Genomic DNA, 22,077 nt, shown 5'->3' on the forward strand with positions numbered 1-22,077 from the left:
AGTTTTACTTCCTTGGGAGCCTTGACCCAGTGTCCTCCCGCCGGCGCTGGATGAATCGTGGGCTGTTGGTCCTTTCTCTGCCCCTCTGTCCCCCGGCTTCCCAGACCTCAGCCCCACCCTTCTCTCCTCTCCGCCCAGAACCTTGTGACCTGTACAGTTTTGAAACTCCCGTTCCATTTTATGATGATTAATAATAGTAACCTAATAAAGGAAAGTTTATTAAAATACCAAACCACTTTGAGTCCCTCTTTGTGCCTTGGGGGGAAGGGAAAGGGGTGTGGCCAAGCCCTCCCTGGGTCCAATTTTCAATAGATAATGAGGGACCTTGGGACCCAATGGCCGAGGATGGGAGGCCAGCGAGAGCCCCCATGAGGAGGAGAATCCTAGAGAGGTGATCCTAAAATGTCTCCATCCCTTTTCAGAAGTTCGTGAGCCTGCAGCCCAGACTGAGCCTTTCTGAGGGATTCTGCCCATCGGTGAGACCTCTGGCTCATCAGTGTCCTACAGCTTGAGTTGACAGTGGGCTTTTTAGGGGCAGAGTAGAAGCCCGAGGGGGCATTCTCTAAGTCCAAGCTCTGCACATGCAGTAGAAGGAGCTGGTCCTTTACTCACTTCTGTGTCCCCAGTGCCAAGCGCACAGTGACGCTGACAAGCTTTCTCAGGGAACCTATTCTCCCCGCTGCTGTGGGCAGGATCCCCCCAACCCCATGACCTAGCAGAGGAGACGGGAAAATCCGGCTTCTTCAGCGGACTGGTGAGCGATACGTGAATAGTCAAGACATTTACTAGATACGATCGCATGTCATGACTAGTCTGCAAAGAATTGGCAAGAATGCAGTTCAGCTCCCTGTGGACCCATCAGGATCTCCTGGTGCTGTGAAAAGCGGCGTGGTCTGGGGGCCTGGGAGCCCTTGGACCAAAGTCCCCTGTCCTTTTCTCTGCCCGCCTCCTAGCCAGCTTTCCTCAGACCACCTGCCCTGGCATGCCCCTGGGAGGTATTGGCTAAAATGCACATTTTCTCAGAGCTCTGCCCGACCTGAACCGAATCAGCGTTTCTGGGGCCAGGCCAGGGATCTGCAGTTTTCTCAAACTCCCCAAGTGACCTTGCCTAAGAGTTTGGAGACCACTGATTGTGACTGTGTCAGCTCTTTTTCCGGACAAGTTGCTGAGGGAAGGGAAATTCTTTCAGTGTGTTGGTGGGTTGGCCCAGCGACGAACAACAGGGACCCCTGAGTCAGACCTGGGTTCAGATGTTGGCTCTGACCCCTCCCTCGCTGTGGGCTCTCGGATGAGCCTCCGTCGAATGGCAGTCCTCACGGTGCTCATCTCGTAGGAGGGTAGCAAGGGTGAAATGAGGCTTTCAAACAGGGCCTGGCATACCAGCAAATGTGCAAACAGATGCTTTTAAAGCTCATGCACTTCTGTTCTGGAAAATGGTCCAAACATCCCTAAACCAACTTTCCGATAAATGTTCCTTCTTCTTGGGTAAAGTCTCCAAAGATCAAGGTGGGTACAGGGGAAAAGGGAGCCCTAGATGCCTTCCCCAGATGCGTTTGGAGGAAAGGGGTGGCCTGGAATTATTTTTCGGTTGGAGTTCATGTCTGGGTTGCAGTTGGCACTCTGTTGGCTTTGAAGGAGGTGCCGGGGGGAGGAAGGGGGTCCGGCAGGGTGGGGTTTGGGGGGGGGGTTGGAAACCCCGGGAAAATAAGGCCCTTTGTACTGCCCGGAGACTTCTCGGGGAGCAGGGTTTCGAGTTGGAGGGAGCAGCCTTCATAAAACCATTCTGCAGACCAGCCCGTGTGGTTGTAATTAATACCCTGCCTTCGAGCAGGTAGCCGGCCTGGGGCTTGGCCAGAGATGCGAAGAGGCCTTCCTCCCTCTCCTGCCCAGGCTTCCCTCCCGCCCTTCCTCCCGCGCCTCCTCGGCGGCGAGATGAGGAATGTGGACTCTACTGAACCATAAAGTATGCTGGGGGAGCTGGGGAGGGGGCTGAAGACAGAGCAATTAGTTCATGCTCCAGTCCAGACACCCAAACATGGTTGGAGTCCAGCTGCAAGGAATATTTGAAATAAATGAGCTGCCCGGGGCCAGGAGTTTGCTGTGTTTTCTGTACGGGGCCATGGCAACCGGGGAGGAAATCATGAGCTAGGGATTGGGCTCTAGAATCAACAAATGATGTCCCGGCCGAGCAAGCCCAGAGGAAGCCGCTCATGGCTCTCCGAGGGCTTCTTAGGGCTCAGCTGCCGGCGGAGAGGCCGGCCTTACGGTCCTCCGGCTTCCTCCGTGCTGTCCTGCCCCAGCCTCGAACCTTCGTGTCCTCTGTGGGGCTCTGACCTTCTCTTTTTTTCCCTTTTCTGCCTTTCTTCTTCTTCTTCTTCCTTCTTCCTTCTTCCTTCTTCCTTCTTTCTTCTTCTTCTAGAAAACCAAAAGCTAACACTTCTTTGGAACCTTTCTTCCTGGGCCAGAGCACAGCTGCCGCTGCCGGTCCGATAATGGTTTTGCTGAGCGGAGGGAATGTTCCCGGGGGAAAAGCCCAGGCCGAGGGCAGCTGGCTGGATGGAAGGTGGCATGACTTACCCTGGCTCTGTCTTCCCCAACCCAACCCAGCGGCCGCCCCTTCAGGGTCTCCCTCATAGGCAGGAAGGGCAAAGGTCTCCTTTATCCCTCCCTTGACTCTTCTGAGGATGGGTCTTACAGGTGTCCCCGAGATTGTGTCTTCTAGAAACACGCAGTGAGCAGGACCTGGCCTGGGGGCCCTTGGCTGGAGTTCACAGGTACCTCCTGCGTTGGAATCATGAGGGCACCTTGGGAACAAAGCAAAATTCCAGAAACTTTGATGCAGTAAATGGAGCCCAGGCATCTGTGTTGTGCAACCCTGGAGCTGAGTCAGATGTGTTTGTTGCCCCGGGGTGGATGCGGGGCTGGACCCCTGCACCCCGCTGGCCTTTCCTATTCCCCTCAGAGGCTCACAGGGGCCGTGACTCAGAGAAGCCTGGAGATTCCGTGAAAATCAGCTCTCCCTGTCCTGTGTTTCAGTGCATGTGCTGAGGTGTTGCAGAGCTGGGCCCACACCGCCAGCCTCTTCCCGGGCAAGGAAGCACTTGTCTCAGAAGAGTGAGCTGTACAGTCTGAGAAAAATACCAGACTGAGGGCACCTGGGTGGCTAGGTTGGTAAAGTGTCTGCTTTTGGCTCAGGTCATGATCCTGGAGTCCCGGGATCCAGCCCCTCGTCAGGCTGCCTGTTCAGTGGGGAGTCTGCTTCTCCCTCTCCCTCTGCCCCCCCACCGACTGCTTGTGCTCACTCTCTCTCTCAAATTAAAAAAGAAAATTAAAAAAAATATATACCCAAGTGGAGGCAGGAAACTTCAGCCTTGGGCTCGTCCCCCGTGCCTCAGTTTCCCCAAGGAAATTAGCCCTGGAAAGCTGAACCAGCAGCTCGTAGCCTGCATGGAGGTCTTGGAACCACAGCATAAGTGCCATCCAGAGGGGCTGTGCCCTGGGAGGTGCCCTGGGTCTGCCCCATGACCTCAGCACCACCCAGGACCACGTCTCTCCCTACTCGTGTCTCCCCTCTTTAAGTCATGAAGAGCAGAGGAGCCATTTCTTCCTTCCACCTGTACCCCTGGGCCCCACCTTTTGAGAGATTTTTCAACCAAAGCACTTTGGGAAGCTCCTTCCCATTGATTCTGTTGAACAAAGCCCCCGTCGGGGTAGCAATGACCCCAGGTAGAAGAAGCCTCAGCCGAAAAACAAAGGACTTGACCCTCGAGCTGGCCTGTGTGTCGAGTCTGTGAGACCCCAGAGAGGGCCCGGGCTCTGGGGCCAGGACAGCCTGGGGTTCCCACCCAGCTCCCCAGCCCACCCAGGACAGTCCCCTCCAACAAGGATCTCAGGAGGCTTGCCATGCCCGTCTGGGACATGGTGGCCGCACTTGCTTCCCCAGGCCCTCTGAGACACTGGAAGCCTACAGTGAGACGCATCGAGGTCCTGGGTGCAAGGACCTCCCACCTCACCCTTTTCCAACCGGCTTTTTAAAAAACTGTGGTGAAACTCATAGGACATCACATTCACCACTTTCAAGAGTGCGCTTCAGTGCCATTAGCCCATTCCGGATGACGGGCACCCCCCCATCTGCTTCCAGAACATTTTGATCCCCACAGGGGAGTCCCTCCCCCTCACCTCTCCCCAGCCTCCAGCAACCGCCCAGCCACACTTGGACTCTAGCTGTCCTTGTGCCGTTCCGATCAGCGCATCACACACCACGAGACCCTGTATGTCCCACTTCTCTCACCTCCAACTGGCTTTCCAAGGGGGTGTTCCCCGACGCCCGCCCCCTGCTTTGGCTTCCCTTTGTCTTGCTTCCCTCTTTGGTAAAACAGAGAGAAAATGTCCTCCCTGGAGGTTCCCACGAGGATTCCAGGAACCCGTGTCCGGAAAGAACCTAGAACACAGCCTGGCCCACAGTAAGCGGTCAGTAGCAACGGCAGCTAGCAGGAAGCCTCGCGCACCACATGCGGCTCCCCCAGGCCCTCGTGTGCTCAGAGGTCGGCCGACAAGCCTTTCCTAGGAAGGCATCTTGCAAAGACATTGCCTGGGCCCCAGAGCCTCTGTCCTGCTGCATGGAAACGAGGTCAGTTTTCTAAAAAATCAGCCTCATAATCAGGGAGACAAAGAGCTAGGTGGCCCTGCTGCGTATCTCTGACCCCGGTTTCCATGTGGCATTGGGTTCCTGTGGCTGCTGGAATAAAGCACCACGCACTGGGTGGCTTAAAACAATACGCATTTATTTTCTTATGCTACTGGGGTCCAGACATCCAAAATCAAGGTGTGGACAGAGCCGTGCTCCCTCCCTCTGGAGGCTTCAGGGGAGAATCCTTCCTGCCTCTTCCAGCTTCTCGTGGTCCCGAGGCAGTCCTTGGCTTGCTGTCCTGTCACTCCAGCCTCTGCCTCTGTGGTCACATGGTCTTCTCTTCTGTGTCTCTGTGTCTGTCCCATAAGGACACCCGTCACTAGGTTTAGGGCCCATGCAGGATGAGATCATCTGGGGATCCTTAACTCAATGGCACCTGTGAAGACCCTTTTATCAAATAAGGTCATATTCACTAGTTCTGGGGTTAGAACATAGCCTATATCTTTCTGAGGGCCATCGTCCGACCCTCTACAGGTATCTTTAGAACAAAGCTCATAGAGGCGCCCGCCAGCTCAGCCGGTGGGGCACGTGACTCTTGATCTAGGGACTGTGTGTTCGAGCCCCACACGGGGTGTAGAGATTACATAAAAAATAAAAGTCTTAAAAAAAATAAAGTTCATAGGTGTACCCCCTCTTAGATTGAACATGAAGATATACAAAATGATGAGCGTGGAGAACTTACCCCGGGGCCAGGCGCTGTAAGGGTTAACGTCATTGGCTGCACCTGCATCTCCCTTTTGCCCCTGCCCCTCATGGCCAGTGCCACCAGAGCAGACCTGCTCTAAGACTGGTGGCTGTGCTTCCCTGGGCTGGGCAACCAGTGTGCGTGTGGGAGTCATGGGGCCCGGCTCGGGCCTGGATGTGAGGAGCCCTGTGGCTCCCCCTGGGTCTCCCTCTGGCCAGCCACGGCAAGGGGTCCGGGGTCTAGGAAGACGCCAGCCCCGCTCAGGGGTCATCAGGAACAGAGGCTGCACACTGGGGGCAGGAAGGCCTCTCGGTGGCCATGCACCCCCCCATCTCTCCTTGGGACTGAGGGTGCTAGCTCACATTCAGTAGCCTCTGCAGGCCAGGCCAGCTCCGAACTGATCGTACAAGGAAATGGAATGTGAGCCCCAGGCTATTTAAAGAGGGCCTGGAGGCATGGCTGGGGCCTGGCCAAGCAGGGTGCTTCAGGTCGGGGCGGGCTCCTCTGTGCACATGGTTTGATTTACTGGAGGGCCGCGAGCAACTCCGGCCTCAGACACAGAACTATTTGAAGCAGCTGCCAGATGTTGTGTCTGAGTTGGGTTTTTACAACTTGCTTACTGGTTAGCAGCCTGCCTCCCGCCGGGGTTCAGCCTGCCCCAGCGGGTTCAGGGCCCTGGCCGCAGCCCACAGGCCCTTGCAGAGCGGTGCTGCCCCTCCCTCCCACGCAGCCCGAGCCTGATCTCCTCTGAGCGGAGCCAGGGTAGGAGCCCAATTTCCCAAGCATCCGGCCTTCCTGGGGTGGCAGAGTGGCCCCGACTTCGGGGTGTCTTGCCAGCACCCTGAGCTGGTGGAATGTTCTGCCTGATGTTTACTGCTGGGCCCTCCGGGAGAGTCAGGGTCTAAAACAGAACTCACAACCTCGAGAACAGCTTTGCAATGAGGCATCCCTGGAGCAGGCCCTCCAAGCCAGGGCTGTCCCCCAAGCCCTGGGTGTGGCCTGGGAGGCCCGGACACGGACCTCTCCCTCTCTCTCCTGATCGTCCCTCCTGCTCCCACCCACTGATTTCACTGTGGCCACTTGAGGCCAGCCCCTTCCCATGGTGCGTAGAAGAACACGGGGGACCAGAGCTGGGACCAGAGTTCATCCAGGGGGTTCTGGAACATTCTCAAGCCTCTGGAAATTCGAATGAACCAGGGAAGTTCGGAGAGGCACCAGTAGGACCCAGCTTTGGATCCAGGCCACTGTGTCAGGTCAGAGACCAGGCCTGCCAGTCAGGATGGGATGTGCCCAACGTGACACGGTTGGGGTTCACTGGGCTCAGGGCGGCTGGGGGTGGGGGTGGGGGTGGGGGTGTTTCTCAGCTCCTCCCCCCCATGGAGGAGGCCTCCCGCAGGAGGCCCATGATTCAAGTGCTCACTTCCTGAGGCCACTTGGAATGACTTCTCAGAAGTTTGCTCTGGAGGGAGCGGGTGACAAGGGAAGGGGCGGGGCAGGTGAGAAGCCGGGAGGGCTGGGGGTTGTGTCATCAATCTCGCTGCACGGGAAAGCAAGCTTGTGTCCGTCCAGGAACCCGAACGCGGCCAAAGTGGACAGAGTGTTCAGTCCCCTCCTGAAAGCGCCAGAAATGTTTTGTCCACTGGGCAGGAAAACATCCTCTATGAGCACGCTGGGGTTTGGCTCTCCCACTAAGGAGACGTCCCGAGGGCTGCGCTGGGAGGAGCCGGGCCTGGTGGCTGTGGGGCAGAAGGAACAGCATGTGGGTCCCCGGCCCCTGCTCCTCTGGGGCCCCAGGGGACACCTCCAGCCCACCTTTCCCGGTGGACCTAAGGAGCCCAACTCCTCCCTGCCACCCTCCCCCGCCACCCAGCCCCTACACCCGCTCTCACTTCTGAGTCCTCCCAAGAACTGGGAAGAGAGAAGGTCACAAGCAGGGCGCCCTCACCGGAGAACCGGAAAGGCTGGTGGAATCCCGGCTGGCGGGACGCGGGGTGCATCTGCAAAGGGCCCCGTAGACCCAGGCGAGGGGACAGGAGGGCTGGGGTACGAGTCACCGATCCTGTGACTCTGGACGTCACCTTTGGGAGCCTCGATTTCCTTTCTGTGAGCTGGGACTAATGATACCTTCCATCCAGGCCCCTGGGGTTGCAAAGGCTGAGTGAGGACTGGGTGGGGGCAGCCTTACTGCCCACAGAGCGAGCGGGCAAAGCCCACACATGCCCGAGGTCTTCTAACTTCTGCCTGTGAGGAAGTGGGAGAGAGAAGCATCTTGGGTATGCTTGCCCCTCCGAGGGACACCCCTCCCTCTGGTCCTATGGCTTCTCCCCAGGCATCCTGCAGCTGACCCTGGAAGCTGATGCCCCCCCCTTTCTGGGGATCGCCCACCCCCAGTTTCCTGGAAAGATAAGCTGGGGATGAGCTGCCGACCAGCCCAGACTCACCGCCAGAGGACAGGCTTTCCAGGGCATCCTGGCCGCCTATGAGGGAGACTAGCCACCTTTTCCTCCAGGAAGCCCTGGGGAAATGAAGAGAAGATGGGCCGCCACCTCTGTTGTCCCATTTGGCAAAGGTGTCTTGACCCACCCCACCCCCCATCTGTGCCAGACACATGGAGACGCCAGGGATTCAGACTCAGAAAACAGGCTTCTGGGGTGCCTGGGTGGCTCAGTCAGTGAGTGACCCACTCTTGATGTGGGTTCAGGTCATGATCTCGGGGTGGTAAGATCAAGTCCCACGTCAGGCTCCCTGCCTGCTTCTCCCTCTGCCTACCGAGCCCCTGCTTGAACTCTCTCTCTCTCTCTCTCAAATAAATAAACAAAATCTTAAAAAAAAAAAATAAACGAATAAATAAATCTTTTTTTAAAAGGGGGTGGAAAGAAAAGCAGGCTTCTGAGCAAGGAGCTCCTTGGATGGGCAAAGCGGACCCCTGGGGAGAGTGGACGTCATCAGCGCCTGGAGGGCGCACGCACGCAGCACTGGGCTTGGGACGGACAAGCGAGGAGGCCGGATGCCGCCTCCCGCAGAAGCACAGAGTCAGTCGCTCTTTAACTGAGGCAGGGACAGCAGCAGGTCCGGGAGAGTCCCCAGCATGGAGCCCCCATGCCGTGAGCCTGTGTTTCCGTGCCCGTCTCCCCCGTGCCTGTCCGGAGACCTCTAGAAGACAAGACCCGAGTCACCGCCGAGCATGTGGAAGCGCTCAGGGCGAATGTGCACACGGGTCCCCTCTGTCAGTCACCCAGGGCTGGGGTCCCTGTGCAGGCAGATAACTGGGGGGGGGGCAGCACTGGCCTCTGGGCTGAAGCCAGAAGCCTCAGGAGAGGGGCTCTGGAGGCTTGGTGGCCCTGGGGATGGTGACATGTCCACAGAGTCCCACCTGTCCCAGAGCGCCTGTCCTGAGCAAGACGGCTTCTCCTTCATCGCTGCCCGCCCGAGGCTCCTCAGAGAGACTCTGGAGACCCAGCAGCCTCCCCGCGGGCATCTCTTCGAGGGCCCTCAGCGGAGCCTGCTGGCTCCCCCGGGGCCGCACCAATCTCGTTTTCTCTGAAAACAGCCCAGTGTCCAAGACCAACGCCGACAGTTGACCCAGCCGGTTACCTTTGTTTGCCTGGCCCAGTGTCGGGTCCTCGCTTATTTTTATGAGCTGTTTAATCTGCACACTCTTCTGTTCTCAATAAACGGGGCCGCGCATTCCAGGATGGCCTCGAACGATAACACCAGCTGTCTAGACGGAGGCCAGCCCACTGACGCGCTCATAAATAAAAATAGATCTGCGCTCCACTCTCTCATCGGTGCCCAGGGAGGGGCCGCAGCCTCCCCGAGGGCCGGCGGGGACAGAGCTGGCCCAGCTCCCTGCCCCTAGTCCCCAGCCCCATTCCCAGGGGGGCCGGCGAGCCCATGCTGCCTGTGGGAGGGAGGAAGGTGGCCCGCTGAGTCCCCGGTAAGGCATCTGCCCTATCTCTGAGGCTTCCCTTTGTCTGTGGCTTGCAGCAGCTGCCGGGGCCGCGGACACTGAGGTGGCAGGGTGCGGGTGTGGACTCCAAAAGCAGTGCTCCACCCACCGGTCCCAAGGCCCCAGTCTAGGCTGGGAGAGGCTGCAGACCCAGGCCCAGAGTGACTTGTCCGCTCCTTTCTCTCCCCGTCACTTTGCCCCTTCCTTCATTCCTTCGCTTACTTGGCCTGTACTCATTCCTTGAGCCCTGCCCCAGGACTGCCTCCGAGGAGCCCAGTGAGGGTGGGGACTGGGTGCAGGAGCAGCGCGCAGGTGGAGGGAGCTCAAGGCATCCTCCGGGCTCAGCAGGAGATGGCACAGCTGCACACACGTGTGTGTGTGTGTGTGTGTGTGTACGCGCCAGCAGGATACAGGAGCCTCCCTGAGCGGGACAATGCGGGATTCACATAAAGGAGGCTTGCCACAGCTACACAGAAACACAGGCCTGCATGCCCACATTTACCCACATACCTCCTACAGGTCAGTTTATGTTGACAATAGTGTCTGTATAAGTTGAGGCCCCCTTGTGCAGTACATAACCTGAACACCTGTACAAGGCAGCCCTGTGCCACCATTCTTCCCTTTCCCCAGATCCAGCTGGACTGAGTCTCTGGAACAGAAAACCTGGCTCCTCCTTGGTCTGTCAAATCTTTATTTCACCCTCTAGTAGGGGCTGAAAAATCCCAGGGGGGTCAGTGGTCAAGCTGAAGAAGGAGACTTACAAAGAACCAAGAGGCTGACACTTCGAGATGGACCTCTCAGGAGAGGAAGAGTCAAAGAGAGGTGGTGGGGCAGGGATGGGCCCCCCTGGGGTCAGACAAATGACACAAGAAGGGACAGGTCACCCTTTCTCATCCTACACCCAGGGAGGGGGTGAGGGATCAAAGGTGTCCCTCACCAGGGACAGGAGCAGAGGGCAAGGACAAGGGGAGAGGGCTCCCCCCCCACACCACCCCCGCCCAGGGGTTCCAGAGAGAGACAGCAAGGACCAGGATGACTGAGGCCGTACGCCCTGAATCTCGCTCCCCTCGGCCCCAACCCAACACAAAGGAGGAAGGGGGACAGAGCAGCGGCGAGAGTGACGGGGACACCAGAGAATCAGAACACCCAGGTCTCCGCTTGTTCAAACTGAAAGTGAAGGAAGCTCTGTGAGCCAAGGAGAGAACGGTGTGACTGAGCCCAGCTGGGGACCAAGGGACTGGAGTGAAGTCAAACCACACTGGGCTGTTCGATCAACAGGCCACCAAGCCTCCAACCCAGTGACCGGCCCCGGGCGAGGCGCGTGCTCCACCCGGCTCAGCTCCAGCAGCGCTGCTGGGGGATTGTCTGTCCCCCCTTCAGAGGCGGAGAGGGAGGCACCCAGGGGACAGGATGGCCCCAAGTGTGACTCCGGCTAGGAGGAGGCAGGGCCTGGGTTCAGCTAGAGATGCTCTGATACCTCGTCCTCCACGGTCTGCGCTGGCCTGACCCCAAGTTGGTACCAGACCTGGTTCTCCCAGCCGGCCTGGAGAAAGCAGGGCCCCTGCCCCCGTGGCCACACTCCCGTGCCTCTCATGACTCACACGAGCCGCCCGCAGTGACTGAGGGGGCGGAGGGCCGTAAGGACAGCAGGCCACTGGCAGCCAGCCTCCATGGGCCTCCGAGCCGCCTGGCCACACGAAGACCCGAGGGGACACGAAGGGGACCCGGGAGAGACACTCAGGCGCACTGTCCTGACTCCAGGGCCTGAAGATGAGTCTTGGAGGTCGGCTTCCGAGAACCACAGAGAGCGCCTGTCAGATGCTTGCTGAACCTCATCGGTTCTCTCGACAAGGGGGAGCAGGCCCGTCTATCCGGCATGGAAACGGAGGCCCGGAGGACGACGGTGCTTGTGCACAGGTCACACAGCAAGGATGTGGCAGAGGGGGCCGTCCTGCTCACTCAGCTTCCGGAGGCTTCCTGGAGAGCAGCTGGGGCCATCCGTGCCAGGGAGGACTCGGAGGGAGCACCCCCATCCCTAGGGAGGGTTTATGGTGCTGACGTCCTGGGGCCGAGTAGGGTGTCCTTCTGCACCCAAGCACCTTCATCCCCCTCCCCAGACTGACTGCCCACCTCCTCCTTCCCAGTCTCTGGCTAGGGTCAACCCCTCTGCTAAGGCAGAAGGAGCCCCCATCCCACATCTGCCCGACCCCGCCTTCCCCCCACCGAGGCAGGTGACAGACAAGAGCTCCGCCCACCTTCCCCACCTGCCCTTTCCAGAGTCTCAGCGGCAGCCTGATTTCCCTTGAGGAGCCACATGTGACCCAATCCACCAGCGTCTCCCCTGGGACTTCTGCAGCCACCACCGAGAGAGAAACTCCCTTTCTGCCGGGAACCTGAAGCTGGGCAGTCAGGAGCCGTCCTGCCCCCACCCACCCCTCCCAGGCACAGCCACCCAAGAGCGGAGTCGGCGCAGAGATCCGGAGCTGACAGGAGGGACACAGACCTTCTTCAGCCATCACTTGCACAGGTGAGGCTGTCACCCCAAACTTTTCAAGCACATGAGCCAATACATCCACGGGAGTGGGGGTACCATTCACCCAGAAAAGGTCCCATAGTCAGCCCCCACTCTTCCTACCTCTCCACGCCCCCAAAGGACGCCTCTCGGAGACAGAACTGGCTCCTCCCGGGGTGCTGCGAGAGGGAGGGCATTCCTGGGGGCAGGGAGCAGAGGTCTGGAGGCAGACCCGAGCCCCATCTCAGCTTCAGGAAGGAGCTCAGTCTTGCTGTGTCTCTCTTCATTCGGGAAGAAAAGACCCTGTTTGTGAGGGTGGAAGGAGATGGCCTAAGGGCCCAGAGCTGGTCAGTATGCCCATCAGCATCCCCGCGGGAAGCAGCTGGCACTTCAAGGTCATTCAAGGAGGGTCCCTTTGCAAGGTGGGGCGCAGGGGGACCTCGAGTAAAGAGAATGTAGACCCCCGGGCTGGTGTCAGCAGAGCCATTACCATCAGAGGCACCAAAAGATCCAAGTCCAGAATAAAAGGGTCAACCAGATCAGGACACCTTGAAGGGGACAATGACCTTTGATCAGGGGACACAGCCAGTCCCAAAGGGCTTTGCAGCAGGTCGAACAGTGTCCTCCAAAATTCATGTCCATCTGGGACCTCAGAACGTGATCTTTTTTGGAAATAGGATCATTTCGGGTGGAATTATTTAAGGATCCTGAGCTGAAAAGGTCAGGATTTAGGGTGCATCCTAAACGGACTGGTGACCCTCTAAGAGAAGGAGCAGAGACAGAGAGATACAGAGGAGACGCCCTTGTGAGTGGAGCGGTGTCGTCCCAAGCCGAGGATAGCCTGGAGCCACCTGGAGCTGGGAGAAGATGCTCTTGGAGCCTCCAGGGAGGCTGCGACCTTGCCCATAACTTGATTTCAGACTTAATGATCCCCCAAACTATACCAGAACAAATTTCTGTTGTTTAAGCCCTGCAGTCTGGGGTACTTTCTGATGGCAGCCCCAGGGAACTAACACAGGCACGGACTGGAAAGAGCCAGGACGAGTGGATCCCCTGTCCTCAGCCTCCCCCCTCTCTCTAGCTTGCTGGGGGACGTCCCAGCCAGAAGGCGGAGGGCACGGGAGCCCCTTGTGCGCACAGGGCAGCCTTGAGGACAGGAGCAGGGGAAGGCGGAGCCAGGATCTGAGGGGCCAGTGGAAGATACCGAGTCATTATGACAGCGGTATCACACCCGGACCCCAAAGCAAAAGCGGTTGCTCTTGTGTCACCAAGGCTGTGAGAACGGAAGCCACGGGGACCTCGACGGAGCCCAGCCCGCCCCGTTTCTGTGCTGCCGCCGATAAGTGATCGCCTGGGCCCGTGTACACATTTACTCTGCCGTGTCACATGTGCACCCACGCGATTGCTCTAGAGTCACGCGTGTTTTCTCCCCCACACCCCACATACTCTGTTCCCAGACCACCATGGAATAAAACACTGGAAAAGGGACGCCTGGGTGGCACAGTCGGTTAAGCATCTGACTCCTGATCTCAGCTCAGGTCTTGATCTTGGGGTCCTGAGTTCAAGACCTGGGAGCAGACACTTCATATGAATGAATGAATGAATGAATGAAAGAAAAACACTGGGACAGAGGGTTCCATGTGCGACCAGGGCCCAGGAGAACGGAAGCAGGTGCTCACCTGGGGAGAGGCTGCTCTCTCCCTCTCTCCATTCTGCTGCCCCGCGCGAAACCATAATGAGTAGAAGATATTCAAACAGGAAGGGCTCAGGTTTTCTTGGAAGCTCCCCGAATAAAATTTTATAAAATAAAACAATTTTATTTGGGGAGCAGTGCGGTCATTCCTAATTACCCGCCACAAACACTAAAGCGGCGGCTGTCAAGATAAGACAGGCCAGAGCGGGGACGAAGGCCATGCTGCTGGCTGTGACGCCGGCCCCTTCTTTCCCACCTGAGTAAAGGGAGCTTACGATGGATGGCGCGGACTCAGTGACATGACCCGAGGAGGCCTCAAGTTGCAAGGGACGGAATGCCTCCTTGAAGAGGGTTAAGCAAAACAGGGGATCTAGTGGCTCCTGTGCTGCAAAGTTCAAGTCACTCCCGGCTCGGCTGGGATGTCCTCCTCCACTCTCCATTCTGTGCTCCCCATTTCTGGGTGGCCTCCCCTTCGAGGCGGACTTTCACCCCGCAGAGGGCAGCAGTGGCTTCAGGCTCACGTTCATGCTCAGCCACCTTGGTGGAGACAGCGGTTCTCTTTAGTCCCCGGGGCCGGTTTCCGGGAGAATCCCAGAACTCCCTGGCCCGCAGCCACCCCGCACCCCCCGCCGGAGATGCACGGGGAGAGACGTGCGGTTCTGGCCTTTCCACACTCAGGTCACCGGTTCCACCCAAACGCAGGGAGAGGCTGGGGGCCGGGGGGAGGTGTCCTGAGGAAGGGCTGGGGGCTGTCACCAGGGGAAGGGGAAGCAAGGCCAGATGGCGCAAGCCAGATCTCATGTGTCCGCTGTGTTCCCTTCCCGCGGCGACTGTCCCAAACCGCCACAAAACGGCTGAAAACAACACACATTTATTATCTTACAGCTCTGGGGGCCAGGGGTCTTCCAGTCAAGGTGTCGGCAGGGCTGACTTCTGGAGGCTTCAGGCGTTTTCCAGGTCCGAGAAGCTAGCTGCCTGCATTCCTGGGTTCGTGGTTCATGGGCCCTCTTCCACCGCCACCCCCACCTCCCCCACTAGTGCTCGGGCTGCCACACAAAATATCGTTCACTGGATGACCTAAACAACAGAAGTTTATTTCTCACAGTTCTGGACGTTGGGAAGGAAAGATCAAGGACTGATCTGGCCCATTCAGTTCCTGGTAAAAGCCCTCTTCCTGGCTTGTAGCCAACCGGCCTCTTACTTGGGGCTGGGGCCTTGCTCTGTGTGTACACAGCCCTGGGGGAGGGGGAGAGAACAACTTCTCTGGTGTCCCTTCTTATAAAGACACGAACTGGGCACCTGGGTGGCTCAGTCAGTTGAGTGTCTGCCTTCGGCTCAGGTCATGATCTCGGGGTCCTGGGATCGAGCCCCGCATCAGGTTCCCCACTTGGCGGGGAGTCTGCGTCTCAGCTCTCTCTCTGCCCCTCCTCCCTGCTTGTGCATGTCTCTCTCTCAAATAAATGAATAAAATCTAAAAAAAAAGAAAAAGAAAAAAGCCGTGAACCCCACGGGATCCGGGCCCCACCCCGTGACCTCATTCTCCCTTCATTACGTTGTTAGAGGCTCTGTCTCCAGATACAGCCACACTGGGGTTTCAACACATGGATTTTGAGGGACACAAACATTCCTACATTCCTACCATCTCTGCCCTTTCTGACCCTCCTGCCTCCCTCTTGGAAGGACCTTTGTGATAAGCAGAGATAATCTCCCCACTACAAGATCCTTAATGTAATCACATCCATAAAGTCCCTTTTGCCTCACTAAGTATCATAGTCCCAGGCTCTGGGGCATGGGGGTCTCTGGGCAGCCTCCTTCTGTCTAGCGCGTCCCCTACCTGGATTCGCCTTCATCCTAATGCCCTTACCTCCCCACCCTAACTTAGGGCAGCAAGTCACTCACAGCTCTCAGCCCCCAGCGCCCGTGGAGAGCTTTCTCCAAAAAACACCTGGGCCTAGGGGGGGGTGTGTGCAGAGGAGCAGATGCCCGGTGGGTGGTGAGATCCCTGGGGAGTCACCGTCCCTGCAGGAAGTCCCCACAGGAGGGAGGCAGGGAACTCAGCCTCTGTCTACACTATCTCAAATCCACCTACCTGGGGCAGAACTTCGGACCCAGTAAAGACCTCCTCTAGGATTGACAAAAAGAAAAAAGGTAAATGATTTATGAGGGACGGAAGGGGTGGGTTCCAGCTCTTTTCCCCGGCTTGGCACCTATAGGGCTGCCTAGTGTAATGGGCGGACCCCAGCAGCCCCCGAGTGGCCAGGAGGACCTAGCCATGGTCTTGTTGGCAGGGAGCTGACCCCAATGGCGATGGCCTAGGAGGATCTCAGCCAACCCTGGTGGGGAGAAGGAAAGGAAGGTGCTTCTCTAGAATGTCCAGCAATCCCAGTGCCCCGAAGCCCACTGTCGTGCAAACTTCTGCGTCCTTAAGCGCCACACCATACAAGCCCAGGGTCTCCCTGGGTGCTGTCACACTGGACCCCAGGCGATCGCAGCATCTGGCAAGGCTCATCACCAGGCTTGGCCAGTGCCTGTGCCCCACATTTTCTCTGGGAGGAACAGGTCCTGGCCGGGGCCAGGAGCTGGAAGATGTCTCTCGGGCCCTGCGGCCTGGCCCCTGGATGGATTCCATAGCCTGGAATCCTCCATCCAGGCCTCAGTGGCCCAGCAACTGCGGAGGTTTTATTGTATTTGTTTTATATTTTTTGAAGATTTTATTTTTAACTACTTTCCACACCCAACAGGGGGCTTGAACCCACAACCCCGAAGTGAAGAGCCGCCCTCCCCACCGACGGAGCCAGCCGGGTGCCCCTGGAGCGATTTTCAGTGACTCTTTGGGTCAGTCAGGGTGTATGGGGTGTATGAGCCTGGGCCCGGCGGCGGCACAGCGGCTGGCACAGGGCCCCCGGCCAAGGCCAGCCAACCACACCCATGGGCAAGCCAGGTTTTTCCTGAGTGGAAACAGGGTTCAAATCCCATATGCTCCATGGGACTGAGGAGCTGAGCAGGCCATCCGGGTCTCATAGAAAAGGTGGGGAATTCTGGCCGCCTGCCGGGAGGAGATGGAAAAGGATGCTGAGTTGCATCCAGGCTGCTTCTCCACCCTCCTGAGTCACACGGGAACGCCTGAGACCAGGAGGCAGGTGGCTTGGGGAGGGGGGGACGGGAGGGCCCCCACAGCCTCTGCTACGATCACAGCAGGGACAGGAGGAGAGGGGGCCTGGAGCCTCCAGGGAAAGCTGGAAAGAGGTCTCCTCCTCCCCTCACTCCTTCCCAGGGCCACGGCCCACCGAAGACCTCATTCTCTGGGCGCAGGGACCGGCCTCCGCATTCCTTCCCTCCGTCTCCTGCCGTCAGGGGCTGCGTCTCCCCCTTCCATCCCGGGGTCGAGCGCGAAGCCAGGCATGCAGCTGGTACTTAAAAATGCTAGTTCCTTCTCCTCCTTATGTGTCATAACCAGAGTCTTTTGAGTCCCCTCCTGGTCCCAGTAGGGATCGCTCCCAAATGAGTAACTAATCATGAGCGTGAGCTGAGCGGCCTGCGCCCCGGGGAAAGAGGCCACCCGAGGACCAGCCAGCGTCCCCCACACTGAGAGAACGGGGATCCTGCCTACTCTGCCCGAGGGAAATGTCGCCTCTGCCTGCCGCCTGCGAAGCCAGCCCCATCCCCACTCCCGGGGAGGATCCTAGGTCACTCTGATTAGAAGGCTGCCTGGGAGCACAGCCTTGTTTGCTCATTGGGCTTCCAGAAAACAGAGCCGTGTTTTGCTCCCAGCCTGGCAGCTGGGCCCATCCTGCAGCTGGTGACCCAGGCAGGAAGTCCGGAGGAGCCCTCTCAAGTCCCTGTCGTGGCGGACAACCCTTCCCTCCGGCCTCCCACCAGGGAATCCCAATGGTGTGGACAGACACCCCCTTAGAGCACGGAGAAGAGCAGCCATCTTTCCAGAAAACCTGCAGCCGGGCTTGGCCCAGCTGGAAACCACTGTACACAGTTCTGGAAGGCTGGGACCATGGCCTTCTGCAAACTGACATGGGCTGTGGGGTGCAAAAGGGGGACACAGAAGACCTCTGGGTGCCAAGCCCAGGCCCGTTCCCCGCCACCCCTCACACGGGCAGGGCCGAGGAGAACCTAGGGGAGGAAGGCTCGTGCCAGCTGCTCCCCTGCACTCGGGGACTAGAGGTCGGACAGCTGGGATTAGTCAGAAATTCCGAACTGGGTCCTCCGCCAGCCCAACCATGGGCACCTTCTCCAAGTAGAAACCTCGGGCCCGGGCTTGGACAGAAGTTGCCTCTGCGTTGGAGCCAGTCCAATCCACCTGGCTGGAGACACGGATGGCCCGGGCTGCTTCAGCCTCTAGGGGTCTGGAGGGAGAAGAAGCTGAGCTCTGGTATCTTGAAGCCCTGGACGAGAGGGCTGGCTGGCTCCTTCCCGCCGTAGCCGGGACCCAAGAGGTGGGTGCTGGATGCGGTGATGGATGCAAGTTTGTCTCTTACTCTAAAGGAATTCCGGGCAACACGGTATGACCACACAGAGGCCGTGGAAGCCGGAGAAGAGCCTGGGAAGTGCCCCAGGGCCAACTCTTGAAGGACAGGGAGCAGGGCTGGAGCAGGTCGGAACCATGAAGATGCCGCACAGAGGCCTCTGCCCGGGGTTGGGGAGGGGGTGCTCATTAGTCCAGCAGTCCCTTGCCAGGGCCCACCAAGTGCCAGACCCTGCGAGGCATGGGCCAGCGTGCCAACCCCACCCCCGGGAGCCACAGCCTCCACCATCCGGGAAGCCAGAGGCCGCAGCTGCACCTGCCCCGTCCCGGGCCAGGGAAAGAGACTGGCCTCCAGAGCTCCTGCAGGCCGTATCCCGAGAGAGCACACAGGAAAGAGTTTGCAAGTTTTACGGCCACTGAAGTCAGCTCAGGCCTGGGGAGGGCGAGGGCCAAGCCGGCAGGTTCTAATTAGGGGCTGGGCTCCTTGTAGTGGCCTCGGGGCTGGGGGTGATGCCAGGTTTGCAGAACAGCCGGCACTGTTTTGCACGGTGTCTCCCAGCAACGGGGGCCACTCTGGTGAGAGCCGCAGCCAACCTGGCCGCACAGCCCTGTGAGCCGCCAACGAGCTATGCCCGTCCTGGACTGGAGCTGGGCCACCCACCCCTGCCGCCCCCTTGAGGGGCTGCCCCCCCAATCAGGGCTCAAGGATCCCCGCTGAGCGGAGGGAAAACTGCTTTCCCCCCAGCCCCAAGCAGCAGCATGGTCCAGACCCAAAGGAAGTGAGGGCAGGGCCTGGATCTGGGTCTTGAGTTGCCCCTGGTCAAGCATCCTGGTCCCACGCGGGGCACACACATAGTAGGTGCACCAAAAAAGGATCAATAACTAGAAGCCAGTATCTAGAGCATGCCTGGCACACAGTAGGGCTCAGAAAATGTAGACTGGATGATCCAGGGCTTAGAACCCTGCCGGGCATACAGTAGGCGCTGCATGGGATGTATTGAGCAAGCGAAGGCATGAAAGTCATCTTGGCATGGGGCAGGTGTCTATAGAAGCAGGCGCCCTGCTGTGTCCCGCCCCCAGGGGCAGTGCTTGAGTCTGGGCGGGACGGGCCCTAGCGAAGTTCCTGCCCCGAGGCTGGGGGCAAGGGTGAGGGAGGGACACAGCGGGCCGCTGGTCAGACAGTGTGAGTCTGGCCTTCGAGTGCTATTCCCGGCAGTTCCTCTGATTCACAGCTGTCCCAGGACCAGTCATGGCTGTGTCAATAAATATTGGTGACTCCGAATGACCTCTCCGTCTCGCAGGGCCATTAAAGCCTTCCTGCCCCTCCAAAGACCCGGTCCGGGCCATTGTTATTCTAGCCGGCGTGTCCCTCTCCCTGCCAGTTCGAGGGCCTTGGAGAGTGAGTGTGACCCAGGGAGTCCCTCATCCAGGATGCATTTTCTGTGACCTTGCTGTGCGTCTTCATTTCCCAAGAACTCCCAGGCCTCCGGGGCATTCATGGCCCTTGGTTGCCGATGAATGACTCTCGGAAAGATCCAGAAAACCTGTAGTCGTGGCCGAGTGGTTAAGGCGATGGATTAGAAAGAGCCAGAAAGATGTTCTGGTTGGCCCTTCTCCCCACATCCCCGACCGGGTGTCCGCTCTTGCCTCTCTCCGAGCCAGACCAGGACACCAAGGACACCGCGCCGAGGAAGACGGAGCTGCCCTTGCTCGCCTCGTGGCTTGCTCTACCCTCGGCGCAGGTGGCAAGAGTCTGAGTTCAAAGTGCTTCCTCAGCCACATCCCCCCTTTTTTAAAGATTTTATTTATTTATTTATTTATTGAGAGAGAGCGCAAGCCAGATAGTGACAGAGACAGCAAGAGAGATCACAAACGTGGAGGAGCGGGAGAAGGAGACGGCACGCGGAGGAGGGAGCGCGATGCGGGGCTCCATCCCAGGACCCTGGGATCCCAGCCTGAGCCGAAGGCAGACGCTAAACTACTGAGCCACCCAGGCACCCCTCAGCTGTGCCTCCTTTAGGGGGGGTGGTTTCCACAGGGACAGGATAGCTGTGAGCACCCAGGAAGTGTATCATCTCCTCGATTTAACTTCAGAAAGCATTGCCTGCGTGCTGTCTATAGGCCAGAAACTCTAGGGAACGGGAGGTTGGGGGGGACACTGCCAGACCCGAGCCAGGCTCAGTCCCATTTCCAGGAGCAAAGCTCCAGGGAGGGGGATAAATGCCTCGGTGGGCAGGTTCGGCTGCTGCCTGAGGGATGACGGAGCTAAGAGCAGTGCACGATCAGACATTGGGTGAAATTCTTGGTTGGGTCCTGGATCCGAGCAAAATAAGGACAGCAACCAATTTCAGGGACTATTGGAATTAAAACCTGGATTGCACCGTCTATACTCCCTCCCACACTGAAGTTAAATTCCTGGGTATGAAAATGGAATTTGACGGCACTGGCACTGCCTTCTGTTCAGGTCATGATCCCAGGGTCCTGGGATGGGGGGGCGCCCTGCTCAGCAGGGAGCCAGCTTCTCCCTCTCCCTCTGCTGCTCACCCTGCTTGTGCACTCTCTCTCCCTGAAATAAAGAAAGAAAATCTTTTTTAAAAAAGACAAGAAAACAGAATTTTGGTGGTACAGGACGCTGTCCTTGATCTTAGAAGGCACTTGTTGAAATATTCAGGAGTGAGGTGTCATTGTGTCTGTGATTGACTTGAATATTTTTAGGCGTTCCTCGAGGAGGCTGAGCGGGAAGCAGGGGAGAGGGGACACAGGACAGGGGCTCACAGTCAGGGACTGGTGCACGGAGGGCAAGCTGGGGCCAGGAGGTCTGGGGAGCCATGGCAGGAATACTGAGTGGGGCTGAGCCCTGGAGGGCAGGATGCAGCCGGCCAAGGATGGTGGCAGGGGGCGCGGAAAGAATCAGGAGATTCTTGGGAGGCAGAGCTCAGAGCGCTTGGTGCTGGCTCCGATGTAGGGAGAGACGGTGTGCAAGAGAGTGTCAAGAGAACTCTGGGTTTCTGGCATGAGATCCAAGAAAGTGGAGGGGCCACTGTCAGAGGCAGAGACTGGGGGAAAAGCAGGTTCCGAGTGGGAGGTCAGCAGCTCCGTTTCAGACATGCCAAGTTTGGAGCTTGTGGGGTGTCTCAGGGCTCCAGGAATTTGCAAGTGCCTTTGCCCAAATAACCGGGAGACCAGAACTCCGAGCTCAGGCCCGGACTGGGGGGCTGCTGTGTCCTTCGGCACTGCCGGCCAGGCATGCTGGGGTCCACAGAGCTGGGGCTCTGGTGAGGGCCAGAGCGGATGGAGACATCGGGAATAGAAACTATGGCTGTGTGTCCTGCATTTGTTTTCCCAGGTTCCTCTCCATCTGCCAGGAGGGCCGGGTAGGGCCAGGATCACAACATGCTCCGTTCCCACCGGGCCATGATGAGCCAGGATTCCCAGACCCACCGGGAGGCCACCCACCTTCTGTCCCAGGTCAGAAAGGTCTGATTTCCCAGAGCTCAGCGGAAATGAACCCACACGTTTCAACCTGGGTTTTCTACGCCCCCACATATCTAGTTTATTTATCATTTGGGCATTGCTGGGTGGCTAAGCCAGGTGGGATGCTGGATGCTGGGTCCCTTCCTGGCCACCTGGAGGCAAAGCTGTCACTCCCATGGTGTAGTCCTTCAGCACATAGTCACTGAGCACCCCCCATCATTCTAGGTGCTGGCCGTGTAACAATCCAATCTGGAACAATAATCACTTATTATGGTGGTAAATAATTATTGATAATGACATGATATGATATATACAGTAACGGGTAAGCCTATGGTCATGCCTACCATTTAGTGAACACTCGGGATACACCACACACGGTGCTCAGCGCCCTCCCCCACCCCCCGCAACCATCACGACCACCTGTGTGCAGTCTCATTCTCCCCATCTCACAGATGGGACCTCGAGGGCTCCGAGAAGCTAGGTACCAGCATGCCCATCAGCAGGCGAGAGTTGAAGAGTTCGAGCCCCCGGTCCTGGTTGAGGTCCCGCTCTGCCCCCACAGGTTCGGCCTGCCCCCGCTGCTTCTCTGTGTCTTCC

This window comes from Mustela putorius, unplaced genomic scaffold (assembly GCF_011764305.1).
Source record: "Mustela putorius furo isolate JIRA1106 unplaced genomic scaffold, ASM1176430v1.1 tig00003853_pilon_pilon_pilon, whole genome shotgun sequence".
Taxonomy (NCBI): domain Eukaryota; kingdom Metazoa; phylum Chordata; class Mammalia; order Carnivora; family Mustelidae; genus Mustela; species Mustela putorius.